The sequence below is a fragment of the Dama dama genome, chromosome 33 (assembly GCF_033118175.1).
Source record: "Dama dama isolate Ldn47 chromosome 33, ASM3311817v1, whole genome shotgun sequence".
Taxonomy (NCBI): domain Eukaryota; kingdom Metazoa; phylum Chordata; class Mammalia; order Artiodactyla; family Cervidae; genus Dama; species Dama dama.
The window spans coordinates 31,345,030-31,371,077 of record NC_083713.1 but is presented as its reverse complement, the minus strand read 5'-3'; the positions used below and the strand labels follow the sequence as shown (position 1 = coordinate 31,371,077).

Sequence of the window (26,048 nt, the reverse complement as noted above, 5' to 3'; positions counted from 1 at the left end):
CTCATGTAAAAAATATAATCCCCTTTTGAAATAACAATTTTGAGAACTGATATGCCTAGAAAAATGTGTATTTTTCTGAGACTTAACATTTAACTCTCAATGGATGCATTTCTAAACTTTATTTTAGTCAAAAATGTATTCAAAGTGAAACAGAAGAAATAATAAGTTAATGGAACTTTTGTTTACTGTCATAACTCACATAGATTCAAAAAGCATTTTGGATTCTCAGTAGAGCGTGGAAAAGGACCCATAGGCTAAATTAGGAACCAGGGCACTGATATCCCAAAGTTTTATCAAGGGGTAGGGGTGAAAAGCGGAGAAGGCAATGGCACCCCACTCCAGTACTCTTGCCTGGAAAATCCCATGGACGGAGGAGCCTGGTAGGCTGCAGTCCATGGGGTCTCGAAGAGTCGGACACGACTGAGCGATTTCACTTTCACTTTTCCCTTTCATGCATTGGAGAAGGAAATGGCAACCCACTCCAGTGTTCTTGCCTGGAGAATCCCAGGGACGGGGGAGCCTGGTGGGCTGCCATCTATGGGGTCGCACAGAGTCGGACATGACTGAAGCGATTAGTAGCAGCAGCAGCAGGGGTGAAAAGAAAGAGGAGTTCAAAAGAAAGTATCTCCAAGAAAGCATGGCATTGGTAGTCACAGAGGCTATGCTTTGTTTGTTTCTCCAATGTAAAAAAAAATATTTATTGGTAAAAAGACCCTTAAAGCTTTTTGATTACATACATTGTCCAAAATAATTGACTCATATATGGTTGTCTAACTGCTCATTACAGCAGTCTTTTTTGAGATGATCATAAATGTTAAAAGTTACAGTGACTCTGTTCGCCTGAAAATACCACAATATTGTTAATTGGCTACAACTCATTACATAATGCTTTTAGTGTTAAAAAAATAAAATTAAAAAAAATAGTGACTGCAGTAGTAAAAAGTATTCTGAAAAATGACCCCCAAAAAACCAAAACACAAGTACCGCGATTCAATAGGTTATCCTTTCTCAGAATCAAGATTCTATATCTGCCTTTATCATCATCATAATTCCTTGAAATTTTAGCCTGCGTCATGGATTGTGCCTAGCATTTATATGAATTTAATATTCATAGCTTTATGAGATAAACACTATGTTTGTCTTCATCTTATAGATGACAGAAAACAAACCAAAAAGAAAAGGAAGCATCATTAGGAAAAGGACAAGCAAAGGTCACACAGTTCTGCAAGGTCCCCGTAGTACAGTGAGTCCTAGCAGGACTCAGGCTGGATGGAGATTCTTAAGTGTCTGGGAGCAGGAGTGGCATGGAGGTAGCCGACACTAAAGCCCTGATTCCTCAGCCTTGCTCTAGAGGAGTGGGGCCGCTAGAGATTGTGAATGGGGAGGAATTCATCAGGTATAGCCTTGCATTCCCTATGGTAAAGTGACTGACTGAGGGTCTCTGGTGTAGCATCCTGTAGGGAAAGAGACCACAGATAATCATGTTTATAGTAGCCAAAGCCATCAGCATTGTAAGAATATGAAGAGTTCCCATGAAGATACCGAAGATAGTCATAACATTTCCTTTCTAAGTGCATTGACAGAGTAATGAATGCTGGGTTTCACAATCATAAAAATAAGTTAGTTTGTGAATATGTTTTTTTTTTCCCCCTAGGAGTTGTTAGATTGAAAAAAGCTTTCAGAGCTTCTGACTTCTTTATGTTCCTTTGTTTTTACTGAAGCAGTTATCCTTGATCAAAGATTAATTAGTTACAATAAAAATCTGTGGGTTTTGATAATTACAAATAACTTGCAGTATACAAGGCTGTCTTTTTCTTGGACTCGCATTCAGATATGCTTTTTATTTCACATAAAAGTTTTCTGGCCAGGCAGTTTGAGCACAGATGCTATTTGGCAGACATCAACACATTGTATCAAACCTCTTTCAAGTCCTTTGTTAGAGCTTTGGCGTTCTCCTGTTGCACTGAATTTGAACCTGTTAACACCTGTGATAATTTCTCATCCATTTCATATTATGCCCACTAAAATCTGGCCTGTCAACTACCAGCCTGAGTTATGATTTTTAAAGGAGTTGAGGCTTTTCAGAATTTTTGCAGAATAAAAATTATAGATTCATGATTAGGACCTGTGATTCTTTGAACTAAACTCCATAGCAGTGACTTGTAGGAAACACTGTGATATAGTCATCTCTCTACAGGAAGTTCCCTTTTACTGGCTCCCTGAGAATTCTTAGGCTACTTACTAACCCAACATGCCATAAGCCAAAAGTCTTCCTTTTATCCCTCCGTGAAAAAGCAAAGACTCCGTGAAAAAGCAACCAGAGCAAAAGAGAAAAGATTTCAGTTTTTAATGCCTAATTCACATCCATTCCTGTATCCAGCAAATACTGTTTATTACATCTCTGCAGTATATTATTTTTTCTGAGAAATGTTTTACTTAGTGAAACAATATTCTGTTTTCAATTTTCGGGAAAGTGTGATTAAAATAATGTGCATATATGTTGAAGGGCAAAGGAAGGTATTGTGCAATGTAGATGAAATAGTCATCGGTTTGTTTTACATTCTATGCATTTTTAATAAGCAAATTCCCATTTACAGGAATTAAATGTTCCAGATACTGATTTCAGAAGGATAATATATAATATGAAAATAAAATTTGGTAGCATTATGTGATGATGGGTAATTCAATGTAGCGAGAACCCTTGGAAGGTGAAAAATGATGCTATTCCCGTCAAAATATTTCAGACAATCAGATTAATTCCCTGAAGTACATTATAATAAAATTTAAACAGTGTTACAGGATTTATAGTCTTTTAAATCTGATCTTTAAAAGTGATTTTCATGTCAGAAACAGGGATCCTAGCCCCTTTTTACTCAGTCATGTGTATATTCTGTGACATCTGAAAAATCTACAAAAGCAGCATTATAAAACAGACGTGTCACACAGGTTGCTCTTGCTTCTCTCCTGTGGTTGTGAAATACTCGTGTAACTTACAGAAGTGGATCTGGCTTAGATCCCAGTCACTCATAGGTTTTGTCACAAAGTAAAATGCTATACTTGCTCCTTTTTATTTTTAGAGAGCAAAGATTCACCTGGTAGATTTGTACTAATTCTTTCAGAGAAGCATTAGAAGATAAAGCTTTATTGGGGGCCCCCTACCATCCAAGTACTGTTCTAAGTGCTTTCACATGCCCCTTTATTGCAAACTCACAGGACCCAGTGAGGAAATGTCACTTTCGTCCGTCCTTTGCAGCAGGGGAAAATGAAGCTCAGTAAGGCTTTAGTTGCTCGTGAGAGATTATACAGTATTGTAATGGAGAGAGCCAAGTTTCAGACTCAGAAATCAAAGGGCCTGCTCTAACTTTTGGACCATTCTGCTTAAAATAAGATTCCCAGAAAGGATGCAAATGGCCAGAGTGAGGGGACTGACTTCTGTGAATCATTCAGAACTTGATTTCTGAAACCCTGACATGTCCCAAAGTGACCCAGGAGGAGCCTGGTCCTGGATTATTTCTGTCTTATAATATTTTCTCTTTGAGAGTTGGTCCTGAAGGTTGAGATTATGTTAAGGTAAAAAGAGAACTGTTTGAATGATGCACAGAGGAGCTTTTGCTGTTAGGATAGGTAACATCTGTTTCCTGGCTACAATTAATTTTGCAGTGATGCAAAATGAAGCTACAGAGACCATGATGCATTTTCATAAGAAAACAGAAACTCCTGGTCACTTTTTCTCTAAGTGACTTCTGTATGGGAAGCTGAATTCAGTCTGGAGCAGTTAGAAATGGTTGTCAGAGCAGATCCTTTCAGAGGAAGAGATATTTGGAAATCAAGGACTAAAGATAAATACAATTGAAATTAGAGCAAAGCAAATGAAAACTCCAACTGAACCCAGAAGGTGCCATCTGACCCCTCAAAAGCACCCACATTTTTTTCTTACTTCTGTTAAGAAAATCATAAATTATGGAAATATGAAGTTTATTTCTACACTGCCAGCTATGACAGCATGTCAAAATATTCAAGATATAATGATACGGTTTTTATTTTTAACAATTTTTTGTCATAAAAATAACTCTTGCTTAATAATGATCTAATGATATGATGGTATATGAAGGATGCAGTGAAAAGGAGAAATTAGTACCTATCCCCAGAGATAACCTTGCCTTCCTTATCCCTTCTAAGCACATATAAACACAAATATTTACTTACATAAATAGTATGTTCTATCTTATTCTTTAATCTACTTTAAAAAATAGCAATATATTTTCACATTAAAGAGTTGGCCCCTAAAATTTTTTACTGGTTTATACTAAACCAGAATTATTTTAGACAGATGCCATAGAACTCTAAGTAGAATAATTTCAGAGAGATGGGGACTAAATTAGTTGGTTGGTTTTTAACTAAACATCAGTGGCTTTAAGAAAAAGTGAAAAGCTAACAACACTGATGCATTAAGACTTCTTCTATTACATCACATTTAGACCATCAAAAAATTATTAAAGATCACAGTAAGCTATTAATAGTTTTCCAGAGAACTAAATTTGTTGATGTATTTACCATTAAAAAAATGATTGAATAAAACTTCCCCAAAGATGGAAGTGAAAAAGAGGAGTCAAAGCATTCCAGGTATAGAAAGGGTTTCCTTTTTTTTTTTAATGTTGATGTTGTTTTCTCTACCAAAAATGTGTGTGTATGTGCATGTTTGAGAGACAGAGAGACACAGACAGACAGAAACATAGAGAAGGGAGACAGAAAGATTGAGTCTGATGTAGGTGTGATAAATTAAATTTCTGGCCCTAATTCTTCACTCTCTTGTAGTAATATTCTACATCAAAATCTTCTCCAGGCCCTCATCGTGGGAAGAGTGTACCACCCTTTGATTCTTGGCTTGGCTATTGACTTGCTTTGGCCAATGGGATGTCAGTCTGTATGATTTGAGGAAAACCTTGAAATGTGCTTGTAAGACTGTGTTTTCTCTCTTGAGCTTCCCCCATATCTATGAGTACATGTCTGAAATACATAGAGCAGACCTGAACCTATTCTGTAGCCTGGAGGCACACTCAGCTGTACTCAGCCTAGATCAGCTGAACCTAGCCAACCTGTACTTGTTTATGTTGTAAGCCACTGAGTTTGGGAGGTTGATTGTTACACAGCATTGCTGTTGCAATTGCTGACTTATTGGTAATTATAACTGACCCAAAATAAGAACTTGTCTCAGCTTTAAGCCCTGAAGAACTCTTCTTTTGGACTCTGCTGAGCTATTTATCATGTTTGAAAAATTGGGAGAAAGGTGATATAGGCATGAAGCAGACTTTGCCAATATCAAAGCAAGATTTGGGGAGCCTTAGGAGAAGAATTTAGATGCTCTTTCTAATAAAAGCATCCATGAGATCCATGTATACAAGATAATTGACATAGCTATGTCTTTGTTTTTTTACAAAATAAAACTGTTCGGAAATAAAGCCAGAGTCCTGTTGAACTCCTCATGCCTTTAAATCCAGCAGCACAACTAGAATTATAGCCTAATATAAAAGCCTTATAGTCCCCCATATCTCATGGGGCTCTGATTGCTTCAGACTACCTTCCTTGGCTATGAGGAAGCTTTTAGAAACTGAAGACCTGAAAGCCACACTAAGATTCCATCATTTAGAGTTATACTTTTCCAATATGGTAGCTACCAACCACATGTGGCTGTTTACCTTTAAATTAAATGAAATTAAAAATTCAATTCCTTAGTTATAGTAACCACATTTCAAATACTTAATAGCCACATGTGGCTAATCGCCACCATACTGGACAGCTCAGATATACAGCACATTCTCATTGAAGACTATTTCTATTGGACAGCATTGACTTCAGGCAAGAGGACCCATTCATTAGTCATCTTCTATAGGCTGAAGGCTGAAGCCATTTGGTATTGGGCCCCAAATTTTGTAGGCCCTTGTTTCGAAGAGAGAAAGCCCAAAAGAAGGGGCAATTATAAATCATGGGATCTCCAAATCTCTACTTTAACTGATAGAAAATTTAACATATACCATTTTACCTATTTTATCTGTTGTTCAACCAAGCTTATTCTCACAGATAAGAAAGATAGAAATTAAGATATTGTGGCAAAGAAGGCAGATGAGACCTTAGTTACTACAGTTGCCAATCAACTAAGGCTATGTGGGATTATGTACCTTCATTAATAAAAATTGGCAAAGGCTATCTCAATTTTAATTCTGTTATTCTGAACCTAATATATTTACTTTGGAGTTCAATTAGGTCTTGACTTGCTAGATTTCGTTTGCATAAGGGACTGAAGAGCTTCTTAAAGAAATACTGTCCATGTGGGTATTCCTTAACAGTGTAGCAACAAAAGCAGAGGGACCAAAGCTGCCATTCTTCTTTAGTATAGCCTATCCTGTGCATTTGGTTCTTGGGCTTTCCCGGTGGTTCAGATGGTAAAGAATCCACCTGCAATGCGGGAGACCTGGGTTCAATCCCTGGGTTGGGAAGATCCCCTGGAGGAGGGCATGACAACCCATTTCAGTATTCTTGCCTGGAGAATCCCTATGAACAGAGGAGCCTGGCAGGCTACAGTCCATGGGGTCACAAAGAGTCAGACATGATTGAGTGATTAAGCACAGTACACATTCTGGGCATTTGGTTCCTAAGAGGGATAGTGCAGTGGGAAAAAAGGAGAACAGCCCTTCCATTATCCAGAAGACACAGCTGTACTCAGAAATAGGAGTTGGAAGCAAAACAAATAAAACTGAATATATTCAGTGGTAAATACATAGCTTATTTTTAAATACTCATGAGATATACACTCTTTCCCTGATGGCTCAGCGGTAAGGAATCCCACTGCAATGCAGGAGACACAGGAGATGTGGGTTCAGTGTTTGGGTCAGGAAGATTCCCTGGAGGATGAAATGACAACCCACTCCAATATTCTTGCCTGAGAAATCCCATGAACAGAGGAGCCTGGCAGGCTACAGTCCATAGGGTCGTAAAGAGTCAAACTCGACTGAACACACACGCACACAGATATATACTGTGGGCTTCCAGAAATAATTTTGGAAGGTAGTGCACAAGGTTGAGATTGCACACATGAGGTTTGCAGCTTGCAGTTTTCTACGATGGCCTCACTAGTATCTCCTGCCTTCATTCTCCACTAGAAATATGCCACTTCCTATCAAGAGGTGAATCTGGGTCCGCTCCCCTTGAGCTTGAACAGGCCAGTAGCATATGACATAAGTGAAACTGTGTTACTTCCCAAGCTCAGTCATAAAGGTATTGTGCTCTTCTGCCTTGCTCTTCTCCCGTTTTCTTGGTTTGCTTGATCTCACAATCATCTTGCATCGTGCTGTGAAGAAGCCCAGACAGCCTGTGGGGAGACACATGTGGGAAGGGAATGAGTTCCTGAGCCTGCAGCCTCACCTGCGCTCCCAGCCAACTTCCCAGTTAACAGCCACTGCTTTTTCACCCATGAGAGTGAGCCATCTTGAGAGAAAACTCCCGCCCAGCCCCGCACCCCTGGCCAAAAGAAACACAAAAACTGCCCCTTCTGCATCCTGGCCAAATTGTAGGTTCAGAAGCAAACCAAATTATTATTGTTATTTGAAGTGAAGTGAAGTCACTCAGTTGTGTCCGACTCTTCACGACCCTGTGGACTGTAGCTTACCAGGCTCCTCCGTCCATGGGATTCTCCAGGCAAGAATACTGGAGTGGGTTACCATTTCCTTCTCCAGGGGATCTTCCCAACCCAGGGATCAAACCCAGGTCTCCCACATTGGAGGCAGATGCTTTAACCGCTGAGCCACCAGGCAAGCCCATTTGTTATTTAGATCACTACATTTTCAGGTGGTTTATTATGTGATAATAGATAACTGATACAGATATACTTTTGCTGCCATAAAAAAACTGAGTGGCTTACAACAGCACAAATCTGTTATCTTACACTGTTCTCTAGGTTAGAAATTCAACATGAGTCTCACGGGCTAAAATCAGGATGGCGGCAGGATTGGGTTCCTTTCTGGAATCTCTAGGGGAGAACCCATTCTCTTGCTGTTTCCAGCTTCTAGAGGCTACCTGCATCCCTTGGCTCATGTTTCCCTTTCTCCACCTGGGAAACCAGAAATGGTGTGGAGTCCTTCTCTCCTAACCTCACCTGATCCTTGCTTCTGCCTCTCTCTCTCCCACTTTTAAAGACCCTTATGATTACATTGGGCTCACCCAGATAATCCAAAATAATCTCCCTATTTTCAAGCCGGATCAGCTGATTAGCAGCCTTAATTCCACTGCAACCTGGAATCTCCTTCATCCTCTAACCCAGCATTTCACAGCTTCCAGAGTTTAGAGTGTGAGCGTCTTTGGGAAGCTGTTACTCTGCCACCACAAGAAGTATGGACATGAATCAATGAAATCTGAATTATAGATTTAAAATAGTAGTTACTTTGGTTAACATGACTTCTAGATGTCAGCTGAGCATCCCATCTATTGAAACTTAAATGCACTTGGTTCAAACATCACATTTAGTGAAGTCTTCACATTCTTCCCAGTCATGCCAGGAACTCTGGTGGAGAGAGGATGGCTTACATTGTTCTTAGTCACCTTTATTTTTATACTCCCATATCTCCTAAAGTTGTTAAGTGTATGAATTTTCTCACCATCCCAAACACGGTGTCCTTGCTCTGTACTGTATCTTAGATATAATATCCCTCCTTTCCTGGATTGCCACAAAAGAGCAAATCAAATCAAACCAAATATGACAAATAATAAAGCACATAGAAAAAATTTTAAATATAAAAAAAATTTTTTTTTAATATAAAAGTGTGAGGAGATGGAAAGGGTGCCCATCACAAGAGAAATTTAAAGTGAGACTCAGACGTTTTGGTCAAATGGGAGTTCTGCCAATTCAGGTCAGCCTCCCGCCATGGCACAGCTCCCTCTCCTGGAGGAAAACAAAACAACATGGGGTCATCTTGATTCAAGCAGAACAGGGCGACTCTCTGCAGCCACTGACCCAAGCTAGGTTCAAGACTCCCATTATATAAACAGTGCTGCGATGAACATTGGGGTGCACGTGTCTCTTTCAGATCTGGTTTCCTCAGTGTGTATGCCCAGAAGTGGGATTGCTGGGTCATATGGCAGTTCTATTTCCAGTTTTTTAAGAAATCTCCACACTGTTTTCCATAGCGGCTGTACTAGTTTGCATTCCCACCAACAGTGTAAGAGGGTTCCCTTTTCTCCACACCCTCTCCAGCATTTATTGCTTGTAGACTTTTGGATAGCAGCCATCCTGACTGGCGTGTAATGGTACCTCATTGTGGTTTTGATTTGCATTTCTCTAATAATGAGTGATGTTGAGCATCTTTTCATGTGTTTGTTAGCCATCTGTATGTCTTCTTTGGAGAAATGTCTGTTTAGTTCTTTGGCCCATTTTTTGATTGGGTCATTTATTTTTCTGGAATTGAGCTGCAGGAGTTGCTTGTATATTTTTGAGAGTAATCCTTTGTCTGTTTCTTCATTTGCTATTATTTTCTCCCAATCTGAGGGCTGTCTTTTCACCTTACTTATAGTTTCCTTTGTAGTGCAAAAGCTTTTAAGTTTCATTAGGTCCCATTTGTTTAGTTTTGCTTTTATTTCCAATATTCTGGGAGGTGGGTCATAGAGGATCTTGCTGTGATTTATGTCGGAGAGTGTTTTGCCTATGTTCTCCTCTAGGAGTTTTATAGTTTCTGGTCTTACATTTAGAAGCAACCTAGATGCCCATCAGCAGATGAATGGATAAGGAAGCTGTGGTACATATACACCATGGAATATTACTCAGCCATTAAAAAGAATTCATTTGAACCAGTCCTAATGAGATGGATGAAGCTGGAGCCCATTATACAGAGTGAAGTAAGCCAGAAAGATAAAGAACATTACAGCATACTAACACATATATATGGAATTTAGAAAGGTGATAACGATAACCCTATATGCAAAACAGAAAAAGAGACACAGAAATACAGAACAGACTTTTGAACTCTGTGGGAGAATGTGAGGGTGGGATATTTCAAAAGAACAGCATGTATACTATCTATGGTGAAACAGATCACCAGCCCAGGTGGGATGCACGAGACAAGTGCTCGGGCCTGGTGCACTGGGAAGACCCAAAGGAATCGGGTGGAGAGGGAGGTGGGAGGGGGGATTGGGATTGGGAATACATGTAAATCCATGGCTGATTCATATCAATGTATGACAAAACCCACTGGAAAAAATAATAATAATAATAATAAAAATAAATTAAAAAAAAAAAAAGACTCCCATTATATACACAAAATTCATTGCTGTGCCCACTCTCATGTCTCCTTCCCTCATCAATATCTTTGAGGAAAAGAGAGAAATAGGGATTTATATCCAGAGTAATAGAAACAATATCACTACTTCCCTCTAACCTCTTCAGTTCAATTCAGTTCAGTCGCTCAGTCATGTCTGACTCTTTGCGGCCCCATGAACCGCAGCACGCCAGGCCTCCCTGTCCATCACCAACTGCCAGAGTCCACCCAAACCCATGTCCATTGAGTCGGTGATGCCATCCAACCATCTCATCCTCTGTTGTCCCCTTCTCCCCCGGCCCTCAATCTTTCCCAGCATCAGGGTCTTTTCAAATGACTTAGCTCTTGGCATCAGGTAGCCAAAGTATTGGAGTTTCAGCTTCAACATCAGTCCTTCCAATGAACATCCAGGACTGATCTCCTTTAGGATGGACTGGTTGGATCTCCTTGCAGTCCAAGGGACGCTCAAGAGTCTTCTCCAACACCACAGTTCAAAAGCATCAATTCTTTGGCATTCAGCTTTCTTCACAGTCCAGCTCTCACATCCATACATGACCACTGGAAAAACCATAGCCTTGACCAGACGGACCTTTGTTGGCAAAGTAATGTCTCTGCTTTTTAATATGCTGTCTAAGTTGTCATAACTTTCCTTTCAAGGAGTAAGCGCCTTTTAATGTCATGGCTGCAATCACCATCTGCAGTGATTTTGGAGCCACTGTTTCTACATCTATTTGCCATGAAGTGATGGGACCAGATGCCACGATCTTAGTTTTCTGAGTGTTGAGCTTTAAGCCAACTTTTTCACTCTCCTCTTTCACTTTCATCAAGAGGCTCTTTAGTTCTTCACTTTCTGCCGTAAGGGTGGTGTCCTCTTAGAAAGCAGCAAAGGTTACTGTCTGTTTTGCCTTAAATATATATTCTTCTCCATTCAGTTCAATCAGTTAAGTTCAGTCACTCAGTCATGTCCAACTCTTTGTGAACCCATGGACTGCAGCACGCCAGGCCTCTCTGTCCATCCCCAACTCCCAGAGTTTACTCAAACTCGTGTCCATTGAGTCGGTGATGCCATCCAACCATCTCATCCTCTGTCGTCCCCTTCTCCTCCCACCTTCAATCTTTCCCAGCATCAGGGTCTTTTCCAATGAGTCAACTCTTTGCATGAGGTGGCCAAAGTATTGGAGTTTCAGCTTCAACATCAGTCTTTCCAATGAACACTCAGGACTGATTTCCTTTAGGATGGACTGGTTGGATCTCCTTGCAGTCCAAGGGTCTCTCAAGAGTCTTCTCCAATACCACAGTTCAAAAGCATCAATTCTTCTCCATTCAGTAATATGAACCTTAAGGAAATATTTATGTAACACTGATGTTTAGTAAATTCTGTGAATTCAGGGATCCAGGGACCTCAGGATAAATGTTTTTCTGGGTTTTTTCCTCCTGATCATCTCCTACCCTTCAGTGACCTGGAGGCCAAAATGCAGGAGCAAGGAAGGAGGCAGCTCATCAACACAGCAAAGTGCATGGTAATGTGTGTTTGCGAAACAAAAGGAGACGTTCTTGCCAGTAGCTGGCTTCAGCCCAGAGTGGCGTGGTGCCACCAGCAGGAAGGCTAACAAGCCCAGATGTAACCCAGAGTCTGCAGGAGCTCTTCAGACTTTACAAGGAAAATTAAAAACTCGTAGCCAGATAATACATTCTGAGCTCTGTGCCCTGTGGACTTCTGCTGAATTTTGGATACGGTGAGAAAGTGAGGGAAGGAAGGGTGACCAGGGAAAGAAACCAGCCTTTCACGGAGGCCACAGGTAGAGTAGGAAACTATTCATCTAACTGGTGCCCGAGGGCTCAGAAAGTCCCTGGGCACCAGGGCACCTATTGGAAAATTGTGTTAATATTTATTTAGGAAGATGTATTCAGCTTTGATAGCAAATTTTAGTGAGGCAGAGTTATGAATAATTTGAAAATGTTAGACTGTAGCCTCCATAGTATAAAAAGTGTAGTGATGCTTGCACATGAAGTCGCAGCTGGGAACAGCTAGAGGAGTCCACTTGGGGGTTGGGGATGAGCCTGGGCTGAGGAGGGGCCTGAATGGACCTGAAATCCGAGCTCTGTCACCCACTAGGGTTCAGTTACCTCATTTGTGAAGTGGAACAAATACATCAACTGCTTCTACTTCTGAGAATTAAATACATTTATATGTGAAGATCACTTATCATAATGCAGTATGTGACCCACAGCACATGCTTAGTAATGGCCTAGGTAAGTAAGTAAGTGTAGGTTAAATGTGTTTTCCACCCAGGAGGGGTGATCCTGCAAGAAAAAACGTTTTGCTTATTATAATAAAGGAAACAAGGGCTTTCCAACTAGGGCTTATGTCCCTCTAAAGAAAATAGTTTTGTCCCAGGTATAAATGGTAGACTTAAAATTTAAGCAAAAGGACTTTACTTTCTCTCACTTCAAAAAACTGTAAATACTAAACCAACACACATTTTTTTAAAATTCCAGAATTAAGTGTAGGAATGAAACAATAAAAATCACCTGAAGAATCTTTATGACTATAACTTGCATATGACTTATATATTCAAGATTCCTAGAATAGACCCCATGGGGTTTTAAGACAGAGAATTTTAAAATTGGAAGCGGCCAAAGAGAACATCTAATTTAAAACTTGCTTGCTGGCAGAGGCGCCGTGGCTCTTCAGCAGTGAAACTCCTAGGTGTGCTCCAGAGCAACCCACGGGGCGGCAAAGCCCCTGAGGAAGTTTGTCAGGACCTGGCCTTGCCTGCCTCTTAGAACTATGCAAAACTTTGTCTGTGGGTCCTTCTCCACAGATGGTAGAGCAACCTCCTGGGCATTAATGTCCAAAATAAAATGCATGTACCTAATGCAGTCCAGATATCACTTCATTGGAGTTCCAGCAGGTGCAGCTCTCTGTTGCTCATTAGTTTTGAAAAGTTGGGAATACTTTGCTGACGTTCAGTGTTTATTTAACATGATTATCCTTGACTCCTCTCTTCCCAGTATCCCTCACCCCATCAAATCAACCATCAGTCCCCACTGACTCTGTCTTTATTACACACAGCAAATTCATCCACTCCATACCCTTCTCCTCAGGCATCAGCCACCCACATCAGACACCATATTCTCTCAGCTGCACTAAGACAGTCGCCTCCCAGCCGCCTGGTGTCTCCATGATGGCAGCAGTCTTCTAACTGCAGATGAGATTGTAGGGGTCCTGCTGAATGGAGCCCTCTGTGTTTCCCACAGCTTTTAGAATCACATGCAGATGCCTCGCACTGCCTATGAGACCCCATGTGATGTAGCCCTGTCTCCCTCAAACTCTTCTTCTTGTCTCTTTCCCATCTTCTACTTGGTTCTGGGCTTCAGCCAAGCTTGCCTTTCTTCTCTTCCTTGAGCATCCCCCACTTATGCCCACCTTTACAGCCCTAGCACTATATCGCTTCTGCTTGGAATGCTGTTCCATCCAAGTGTCCCATAACTAACTACTTCTCAGTCACATCTCCATGTACATGTCATCTCCTCAGAGATGCCAGCTATCCAGTCCAAACAGAACCCTAATCACACTCTGTCACATCCCTGTTTTATTTTCATGGTAGCATTTGATATCTTGATATTTTATTTATCTGTTTGGATTATCATTTATACTCCCAGCACTGACTTCAATATCTGACAGTAGCAGATGTTCAGTAAATGTTGTAATGAGAAAATGATTAGGGTTATCGTTACCATCTTTTTAAATTCCATATACATGCATTAGTATATTGTATTGGTGTTTATCTTTCTGGCTTACTTCACTCTGTATAATGGGAATGAGTGAGTGAATGAATGAATGGTAGTACAGGTAGAAAAGGGTGATACTGATAAGTATTCTTAGTTACTGAAGGATTTTGTTGATTTAAGGACTAAAATAAAATTACTATTTTTTTTTTTCTAAGCCTAATCCTGCTGACAGTTGGTAGCAGGTTTAGGCTTAGAAAGTGGTAAGAGATTTCCAAGTGGTAAGAATTTTCATCACAACCAGTTTTAGATAAGTAGCCTAAACATTATTAATAAAAATCATAATTTTTTAAAATATTCAACATGTCCTCAGAAATGTAATGTAAAGCTTATTAGTTGCATCCATACAAACATTTTTGCAGTGTTCACTTTATGTTTTTTGGCTTTCGTCTCTTTCTTCTTTTAAGCCTTTCATAAACATTCCTTTCTGAACATTTATGGCTTTCAGTGGTGGGTCAATTTCCAACTTTTAATCAAAATTTTAGTAATGGGTCAGTGGGAAAACAGAAACAGACCAAAGAAATAGAACCCCAAACCTGGATTCACCTCCTTGAGTTGATCTACTGTTTGTATTTTAAACCTCCAAATATGCTGCAGAATGAAATGATATCTAACAGATGGTTTCAAAGCACAAGCCAACACATGTGATTAAGAAGTGAGATGAAGAAATGAGAATAAAAATAATGTGGAATCCAGTGAGTCCACCTGCCTGCAAATAGCACCTCACGTTCAGAATCCCACAATAACCAGCCCTATCATAGACTGCAGCCAACCAACAGCCTTGGAAGCACGTTCCCTTAGAAACCTAAACTTTAGCTAGAATAATACTTTCTTAGTCTTACATTTTGTGTTTTCTTTCTGCTTTTTTGTAAAAAAAAAAAAAGAAAAGAAAAGAAAAAAACGGAAAAAAGACTTTATTTTTAAGAGCAGTTTTAGGTTCACAGCAAAATGGAGAGGAGTGTACAGAGATTTCGCACATGTTCCCCACCCCCATACATGGGCAGTGTGTTCCATCATCAGCATCTCCCATCAGTGATACATTTGTTGCAACTGATGAGCCTAGATTGATACCTCATAATCAAGTATATAGTTTAAACTATGCTTCACTTCTATTGTTGTACCTTCTATGGGTTTAAACAAGTGTATAAATGCTTGCGACCGTATGATACTATGACAGTATCATTCAGACCTAGTTTCACTGCCCTAAAAACTCTCTGCTCTGCTACTAATCCCACTTCCGGCAACCACTCATTTTATTGTGTCCATAGTTTTGCCTTTTCTAGAATGTCATATAGTTTGAATTATACAGCATGCAGCCTTTTCAGATTGGCTTCTTTCTCTTAATTAATATCCATGCAGTGCTCTTCTGTGACTTTTTACTGCTTGATTGCTAATTTGTTTTTTAATGCTAAATAGTATTTCATTGTCTGGATGTACCATAGTTTATTGATCCATTCACCAACTGACGGATGTCTTGGTTGCTTCCAAGTTTGGGCAATTATGAATAAAGCTGCTGTAAACATCTTTGTGCAAGTTTTTCATGCACAAATTTTTCAACTACTTTTGGGTAAATAACAAGGAGTGTGATTGCTGAACTATATGATAAGAACTTGTTTAGAAATTGCCAAGGTGTCTTCCAAGGTCTCTGTACCAAAGAGTCTTCCAAAGTCTCTGGAAATTTTACATTTCCATTAGCAGTTAGTGAGAGTTACCGTTGTTCCCCATCTTTACCAGCATTAGGTGCTGTTGGTGTTCTGGATTTTGGCCATTCTAATACATGTTAGTGAATCCTGACTGTTGTTTTAACTTATATTTCCCAGATGACATATGATGCAGAGCAGGTTTTCATATGCTTAGTTTCCATCTGTATTTCTTCTTTGGCGAGGTGTCTGTTAACGTCTTTGGCCTATTTTTTTTAAGTCAGGATGTTTATTCTTATGTTAGAGTTTTAGGATTTCTTTATGTATTTTGGATAATAGACCTTTATCTGATAGACTTTGTCAAATATTTTCTCACTGTCTGTGACTTGTCTTCTCAGTCTCCTAGCAGTATCTTTTTGCAGAGCAGAAGTTTTTGATTTTTATGAGGCCCAGCTTATCAATTATTTCTTTCATGGATCATACCTCTGGTGTTATATCTAAAAAGTCATCAGTATACACAAGGTCATTTACATTTTCTCCTTAAAATATATTAGGAGTTACCTTCTAGGAGTTTTATAATTTCATGTATTACATTTAGGCCTGTGATCCATTTTGAATTAATTTTTGTGAAGGGTATAATGTCTGTGTCTAGATTTGTATTTTTGCCTGTGGATGTCCAGTTGTTCAATCAACATTTGTTGAAAAAAACTATCTTAGCATCATTGTATTTCTTGTGCTCCTTTGTCAAAGATCTGTATGGGGGTCTATTTCTGGGCTCTCTCTTCTGTTCCATGTATCTATTTGTCTATTCTTTTGCTAACATCACACTGTCTTAATTGTTGCAGCTTTGTCATAAGTCTTGAAATCAGGTAATGTCAGCCTTCTGACTTAGTTCTTCCCTTGAATATTGTGTTAGCTATTCTGGGTCTTTTGCATCTCGTGTAAGTTAAGAATCAGTTTGTTAATACCTACAGAATAATTTTCTGCAATTTTGATTGGGATTGCAATTGAATTTGTAGATAAATTTGGGAAGAGCTGGTATTTTGATGATATTAAGTATGAACATATATTACCTCTCCATGAATTTAGTTCTTTGGCTTTGTTAATCAGAGTATTATTGTTTTCCTCACTTAGATCTTGCATATATTTTGTTACAAATACCTAAATATTTCATATTTGTAGTGCTAATGTAAACAGTCCTGTTTTTTAAGGAATGTTTATTGAAACATGATATATTCATTCCTTTCAAATGGTAAGTTTGATTGATACTGACATATCAAACTAAGTAACCACCACCAAAACCAAGACACAGAATATGTCCATCATGCCAGTAAGTTCCTTGTCCCCTTGTAGTCAATCTTCTTCTTCCACTGTCAGCCTCTGACAAACATTGATTTAATTTCTCTCTCTATTATTTTACCTTTTCCAGAATATTATAGAAATTTAGTCAGATTGTCTTTAGCCATTTGTGTCATCTGGCCTCTCTTTCAAATTCCACTTGTTCATTGTTGGTATGTAGGAATGAAATTACTTTTTATGTAATTACTTCCTATCCTACAAACTTGCTATAATCATTATTAGTTCTGGGAGATTTTTTGTCAGTTCTTTTCAGTTATCTGTGTAGATGATCATGTCAACTGACAACAAAGACATTTGTATTTCTTCTATTCAAATATATACACCTTTTATTTCCTTTACTTATCTTATTGCATTAGCTAGAACTTCTAATACAGTGTTGAAGAGGAGAGGTAAAAGGGGGCACCCTGTCTTGTACCTGATCTTAGTGAGAAAACTTCAAGTTTCTTACCATTAAATACAATGTTTATACATAGGATTTTTGTAGGTATTATTTATAAGTTAAGGAAATTCCCCTCTAATCCTTGTTTCCTGAGAGATTTAATCATGAATGGAACATTCATTTTATCAAATGGTTTTTTCTGTATCTGTTGATATAATGATGTGATTTTTCTATTTTAGGCTGTTGAAATTATATTAACTGATTTTCAAGTGTTGAAGCACGTGATCATTGTGTATAACTTTTAACCTGAATGTGGCTGTGTACAAGCTCACTGCTGCTGCTGCTGCTAAGTCCTATCAGTCGTGTCCGACTCTGTGCAACCCCATAGATGGCAGTCCACCAGGCTCCCCCGTCCCTGGGGTTCTCCAGGCAAGAACACTGGAGTGGGTTGCCATTTCCTTCTCCAATGCATGAAAGTGAAAAGTGAAAGTGAAGTCACTCAGTTGTGTCCGACTCTTAGCAACCCCATGGACTGCAGCCTACCAGGCTCCTCCGTCCATGGGATTTTCAAGGCAAGAGTACTGGAGTGGGGTGCCATTGCCTACAAACTCACTAGCTGCGTCAAAATAAATCTCTAACAAATTAGATTACTCTGTACTTACTTGGGAAAACTTGGACTTGCATCAAGGTCCCTTCTCTTTTGTTGTTCTTCCAGATCCTGTTGTGGTTTCTATTGCAAATGAGTTTCTTTGAGCCATGAAGATTGCATGGTTGAAGGTAAGGTTGTCTCCATTTTAAACTCTAGAAGAAAGTATTACTTCCTGGTGGGAGTGACCCATCTCTAGTAACAAAGATTTAAGAAAGTAGTAGATTCAGAGTTAAATTTGTTTAAATAACAAATTGATAATTTATCTGCTGTCATTAGAAAAAAAATACCACATCAAAGGGTGAAATTAGTGACCATTTAGAATAAAGAATGCCCATGTGAAAATATTAGATAAAGTTAGTCATTGGAGAAGGAAGCTGCATGATTTTTGCACATATGCACATGACAATTGTTATCCTTTCTGAGCAGAACAGAGAAACAAGTATATGCATTCCTAAATTTTAGTTATAATACTTATTAATAACATCCAGAATTTATTTACAAATTCTTGTACTCATCCTCAAAATCTAGGACCAAATTAATGCACAGCTTATTAACATATTATAAGCAAACTGAACACTGTAACTCTAGAACATGTACAAATTTCAAAATAAGATGTAAATAAGATATTGTGAAAGTTTTCTTGGAAAGAGGACTAATTGAACTGGGAATTTAAAATGAATCCCAATTCACTTTATAATTAATTATTGTTATAAAATGACATAAAAATTGTATAGTGTATGGAAAGTACATCAGAAAACACAATTTCATCATCCTAACAAACCTGTTACCTGTGTTATATGTCTTTCAAGCATGTTTTCACATGTATACATATATAGATTTTCGCTGTCAAAGCATCCCTACTCAGAGGAAGTCTGAAATTATACCAGGCTCCATAACTTTGATTTAACTTGAGTTTACTCATTTTCTATGTTTTTTGGTTAAAGGGTACGGTGGTCTCCATTTCAAGCTCTAGAAAAAAGTATCACTTCCTGTTGGGAGTGACCCATCTGTGTGTGTGTGTGTGTGTGTCCCACATCCTGTGTGTGTGTATATGTTGGGATTCTGTATATGTATATGTTTGGGATTTTTTTTTAAGAGAATTATAGTTGATTTCCAATGTTGTGTTAATTTATGCTGTATAGCAAAGCAGTTCAAATACACACACACACACACACACACACACTTTTAAATTCTTGTCCATGATGGCTTATCACAGGATATTGAATATAGTTCTTTGTGCTATGTAGTAGGACCTATTGTTTATCCATTCTGTATATAGTAGTTTGCATCTGCTAACCCCAGCCTCCCACTCCATCCCTTCCCTAATCCTTTCCTTCTTGGCAAATAGAAGTCTGTTCTCTGTGTCTGTGAATCTGTTTCTGTTTCATAGGTAGGTTCATTTTTAGATTGCACATATAAGTGCTATTGTATGGCATTTGTCTCTCTCTTTATGACTTACTTCACTTAGTATGATAATCTCTAGTTGCACAGTTTTGAGGTATTTTTTAAATGACATATGTTTTGCTACTTTAGTTATTTTATCAAATAATGTTTGATATACAGGCAGATTCAGTAAATTTCTTCTTGGTGTGCTGTCAAAGTAGTATTAAACACTACGTGATTACAAGTATGTTTTTTGCACTCAAGTTCATGTCATATACTTTAACATAAACTTATTGAATCTAAAAGAATAAGATTCATTTCTGTGATCACCATTTGTTAGAATCCTATTCCCTACCTCTTATCTATAAAGGAGCACTGTGCAAATCTGCTCTGTTTGAGAGACCTGGTTCTTTTCAGAACAACGAGTGATAAAGGTGATGAGAAAGTGTGAGCTGTCCGCCTGGCGACAGTTCCCGCAGTGAGTGGGAAGGAGCCACAGCGCCTGACCAGAGTGAGTTGTGCTTCCTCTCTCGCTTGTCCAGATGAATTGTACCGGCAACACAACTGCATCACTGAAACTCGTGAATGAAAACCAACAGTATTTCTCCAAGCCTAAACTTCTAGCACCTATTTTCCTGTTCCATTCTGACACTGTGGTTAAAATGTGATTTTTTTTAATGAGTTGTTTTTTTTTATTATGAGTGCAACTCTGAAGATATATCAGGATAGACCATTTTGATAAAAATAGTACTTGTTTTATCTCAACATTTGCTATTTAGGAATTAGCTTTTTCATGGTAAAATCACTTTTTGTTTGTTTATTTTTGTGGTTTTATATGGGCTACTTATTAATCTACTCATTTGTTTTTTGCTGGTAGAGGGTATATTATGGAGATAACCAGCTAAAACATCTGGATAAACAACACAATTATCTGATGTTTCACCTACATCATGCCTGACATCTGGATACTGGAAATTATTCTCAATTTCTATTTGGATGACTCTAAGTGATACTAAACTCAATCACTCTTAGACACCACTTGCATTAAAACAACTCAGGTCATTCGACTTGCAGGGTATCCACGAAGTGAATCCCAGTTGGGCAGTTCAACAATAAAACAGCTGTTATACACAGTGGCATGGTCACTAAGGAAGAATTCCAGGGACAGTACACAGAATTGCTGGGAATTCTTGGCTCTCACCCCATTCACTTGCTCACTTACTCACTCTCTCACTTACCCAATAAGTACATGCAGTGCTGTTACAGACAGACTTTGGTTTTGGAAATGGAGTGGTATTATTTAAATTTCCTTCTAGAGAAAATTTCTCTGCTGCCCATTTACCCTCCATATTACCATTCTTAGACTTTTGGTTTGGCTATTTTTGACCCAATGTATTGTATGGAGCTTTCTGACTGGCAGTCCCTGCCTTTTATGTACCGGGAACACATTATTCTAAAAGCTACCCTAGAGAGGAGTGAAGAATACACCATCCACTTGGAGGATATGTTGAGGAGCCATCCTCACTGGAGCCATCCTGTGAGATTAACTTTCTCTTTGTGCTTTGTTATTGTTGGGGCTTCTCAGGTGGCTCAGTGGTAAAGAATCTGCCTGCTAATGCAGGAGACACAAGAGACTCTGGTTTGATCCCTGGGTGGGGAAGATCCACTGGAGGAGGAAATGGCAATCCACTCCAGTATTCCTGCCTAGAAAATTCCGTGCACAAAGAAGCCTGGTGGGCCGCAGTCCAAGGCTGGTGGGCTGTAGTCCATCGGGTTGCAGAGTCGGACACGACTGAGCAACTGAGCGTACATTGTTATTGTTGAGCATTCTCTCTCTCTCTCCGCCCTCCCCTGCCCTCCCTCTCCTTCCCCCTAAGTCTCATTTCAATCACAAAGTGCTCTGCAGGTGTGATTCATCATTGAAAATACACTCTTGTTACAGACAATTTAGTTTATGTGCTAGAGCAAATGCACAGTTACAGACAATTTATTTCATGCAACCAGAAAGTTTTGGTATAGGATCATAGCTCCTACTTGGACGAGCTAAGGACAACAGGAAAGGATTCAGCAGGTTTATGTACAGTTAAAGCAAAAGAAAGGGAAACAGTTTGTGAGCAGCTGAAGCGTTGCAGAAAAGGGAGAGTTTGTGTCTCTCACTGTCTGTATTGCCTTTGATCATTCTCCATTGTAGAAATTATTTTTGTGGACAGACAAAGGCAGAAGCAGAAAATGACAGTATAAATTAGAATTCATCCCTTGTCGGAAAACGACAGGTGTATCTTAAGAGAAGTATAACAGTGTGTGTTTTCTGCATGAACAACAACCTATGGGACCTAGAATCCAGGACGCAGCTGAGAATTGGTAGGACAAGAATCACAAGTCAAAATGGGGAAGGGAGGAGAAAATTGGGGAAAGCTTTGCACAGTGCCAGGGCCCAAGCCAAGGTTTCAAGACTTGAAAGATCCTACTCAGGACAGAAGAGGGAATCAGTACATTCTCAGAGATCTACTGGTTACTGACACATCTCAGAGCTGACAGCTTCCAGGGAGACACACACACACACACAGCCACACATACACACACCCTTCCCTGGCCCTGCAGACAGATGAAATTCAGTCCTATAGTAAAATAGAGGTTCTTTGTGACCCCAGGGACTATACAGTCCATGGAATTCTCCAGGCCAGAATACTGGAGTAGGTAGCTGTTCCCTTCTCCGGGCAATCTTCCCAACCCAGGGATCAAACCCAGGTCTCTCACATTGCAGGCAAATTCTTTACCATCTGGGCCACCAGGGAAGCCCGAGAATAGTGGAATAGGTAGCCTATCTCTTCTCCAGTGGATCTTCCTGACCCAGGAATCCAGCTGGGGTCTCCTGCATTACAGGTGCATTCTTTACTAGCTAAGCTACCAGGGTAGCTGAGAGCAGGCCAGGGTGGGTTTGTCATATGAGTTATATTATTTTCAACTTCTCATCTCTTTGGGGGTAAGCTTATATGCCTCCTTTCTTTTGATAATGGTAAATTCTTTTTTGATATTTTGATTGTATTCTTCACAGATATTGCCCTTGGATGTAGTATTCTGAGTGAGTGAAAGTCACTCAGTCGTGTCTGACTCTTTGCGACCCCATGAACTGTATAGTCCATGGAATTCCCCAGGCCAGAATACTGGAGTGGGTAATCTTTCCTTTCTCCAGGGGATCTTCCCAACCCAGGGATCAAACCCAGGTCTCCCTCATTGCAGGCAGATTCTTTACCAGCTGAACCACAAGGGACGCCAAGGGAGTGGGTAGCCTATCCCTTCTCCAGTGGATCTTCCTAACCCAGGAATTGAACCAGGGTCTCCTGCAAATTCAGGTGGATTCTTTACCAACTGAGCTGTCAGAGAAGCCCAGTATTCTCTCTATGTTGCTTTTATTGAAAATAAGATATCTGTTTTGTGTAAAAGAGATAAAGAAGTTTACTAATTACTCTTCTCAGATGTTAATTATAGTACCAGTACTTATTTACTTGGAACCTTTGCATAATAATCACAGGCTTTGATGTAGGCTACAGTATTGATGTACTGTAATGTAAATATAAATTCCATTTGTATTAGAGAATTCCCTGCACAGCTACTCTGAAGTTAATGAATCTGTACAATACATCACAGGCTGAGTATTCCTTCCTCTTTTTGATGTGATGTGAGTGGATTATGTTATATAAACATTTGACCCTTTTTCTCAAACAAAGTCAAGAGGCTGAGATTATTCCAAGAGAAAGACTTGTGTCTTTAACTTGTCATTGATCACAGTTTACAATTCTCCAGATGTACTGAATAAGTAGAGAATATCAGATATTTGAAATTTTTCATTTAATTAGCTTTTAATTAACTTTCTATGTCCTTTAATGAGAATCCCAGTTCTTTGTATTCATACAGAGTTCATGACCCCTACCTTAACGCCACTGAAACTGTAATTTTAAATAATAATTGGTTACTTAAAATGTAGTAGCATGGTAGACAAGCTATAAGTCTATGGCTTTGAATTAGCATGGTCTTTGATAAAGTTTTTATCCCACTGCTTTGGGAACCAGATGATTTAAGAAAGAGTTGTGTAAAATTATATAAAACCCAGAAGTAGCGAAAACGAGTTCTTAAATCATGTGACACAAATATTAGTGAACCAGATAAGTAAAACTTGACCTGGCCCAAGAATTACCCCTTTCCTTCACCTCCATCTCTAATCCACTCCCCCAAGATGGGCTAGCACAGTGTGGGGAAGAACAGACTCAATGAGCTAGTGAGTCAAAAAAATTTTACTAAAAAATCTAAATTCTTTAAAGGTAAAAATTCTACTCTTGCCTGAAATACTGTAGCTTTCTATAATATTGTCGCGGTCTTCTATAAAATGTCACTGAATTGATGTCTCCATTCACCATTTTGTGATGACTGATCTAAGATTGTGATGAATCTTGCCTTTGAACCTTATAGTAAAAATAGTTTAAAGGGTAAACAAAAAGAATTATAAGGCAGCAGGTGACATGTTTTACTACCAGAGAACAAAATATACTTAAGAAACCTACTTATGTTAGAACTGATGATTATTGATGTATTCTCCTTATTCGGTAGTAGTGTTAACTAGAAAACTAAATGACTTGTTCAAAATTGCAAAGCAAGAGTTTTGTTTTCATTTAGTAAGTCCAGTAATATATATATATATATATATATACATATATATATATATAAAATTCCATTGTGGGTTAGCTGGAAATATGAAGTATATTCCAAAGCATTAAAATTTCATCTTTTAATATTTTATTTGAAAGTATTTCCATTCTAAATTTATTTTCATACATTTAGTTTGGAATTCATCTCAATTAGCCAAATTTATACTGAGATTTTCCATCCTTGTAAATCTTTTTGCTCCAAAGAGAAAGCTTAACAGTATTGTTTATTGTTTCCTATAAACTGCAGACCAGTGAAATATTGAGAGAGAATGTTTATATTTGATACATTTAAGTGATAAAGCTTCAATCAGTTACCTAAAGATAATATTTTAAAATGTAATATTTCTCACTAATATCAACAGATTTTCCTTGCATTTATCCTAAGCTTTTCATCTAATCCAATCATGCCTGGCTGCAGGGCAACTTCTCTTGCTCTTGTTGTTCAGTTGCTCAGTCATGTCCAACTCTTTGCGACCCCATGGACTGTAGCATGCCAGCCTCCCCTGTCCTCCACTATCTCCAGGAATTTGCTTAAACTCATGTCCACTGAGTCTGTGATGCCATCCAACCAGCTCATCCTCTGCCACCCCCTTCTCCTTTTGCCTTTGATCTTTTCCATCATCAGGATCTTTTCCAGTGAGTCAACTTTTCACATCAGATGGCCAAAGTACTGAAGCTTCAACTTCAACATCAGTCCTAATGAGTATTCAGGGTTGATTTCTTTTAGGATTGACTGGTTTGATCTCCTTGCAGTCCAAGGGATGCTCGAGAGTCTTCTCCAACACCACAGTTCGAGAACATCTATTCTTTGGTGCTCAGCCTTCTTTGTGGTCCAACTCTCACATCCATACAGGACTACTGGAAAAACCTTAGCCTTGACTAAGCCTTGACTTATCCTTGACTTAGCCTTCATCAGTAAAGTGTATCTCTGCTTTTTAATATGCTGTCTAGGTTGGTCACAGCTTTTCTTCCAAGGAGCAAGCATCTTTTGATTTCATGGCTGCAATCACCATCCACAGTGATTTTGGAATCCAAGAAAATAAAATCTGTCACTGCTTCCACTTTTTCCCCTTGTATTTGCCAGGAAGTGATGGGACTAGATGCCTTGATCTTAGTTTTCTGATGTTGAGTTTCAAGCCAGTCTTTTCATTCTCCTCTTTCACCCTTATCAAAAGGCTCTTTAGTTCCTCTTCTCTTTCTGCCATTAGGATGGTATCATCTGCATATCTGAAGTTGTTGATATTTCTCCTGGCAATCTTGATTCCAGCTTGTGCTTCATCCAGCCTGGCATTTCACATGATGTACTCTGCATAGAAGTTAAATAAGCAGGGTGACAATTTACAGCCTTGTCATATTTCTTTCCCAATTTTGAACCAGTCAGTTGTTCCATGTCCAGTTCTAACTGTTGCTTCTTGACCACATACAGATTTCTCAGGAGATAGGTAAGATTGTCTGTTACTCCCATCTCTTAAAGAATTTCCCACAGTTTGTTGTGATCCACACAGTCAAAGACTTTAGTATAGGGCACTTTCATCACTGGGTTATTCTAGAGGCAGAAATGTAGGTGAACAGTGTGATCCTCACTAGTGTTATCTCTCAAGGTTTACTCCCAAGCTCAAAGCCAGTCCAGGGTGGGGAGAGTCCAAACTCTGAAGGGAGACCCTCATGTGCCAGATGGGTCACCCTACATCAAACCAAGTAAATATCTAAACCCCCATATCTCCGAGACAACATCTCATAGAAACTTAGAAACCAAGAATCTTTGCTCACTTTTACTCTGTTATTAAAAGACTGATTACTTATTCAGAAACACTTGAATTCTGGTGCCTCTGAGACAGTGTC

At 39.0% G+C, this 26,048-nt stretch overlaps 1 protein-coding gene across 1 annotated transcript in view; it reads left to right on the top strand.

Annotated features, from left to right (window-relative positions):
* The window catches only part of B3GALT1 (beta-1,3-galactosyltransferase 1), a 410,482-nt gene that overhangs the window by 238,822 nt on the left and 145,612 nt on the right, over positions 1-26,048 (top strand). The window contains exon 2 of the mRNA XM_061135308.1: positions 18,187-18,248. The gene's annotated coding sequence lies outside the window, so the exon portion shown is untranslated. The remainder of the gene's footprint in view (positions 1-18,186; positions 18,249-26,048) is intronic.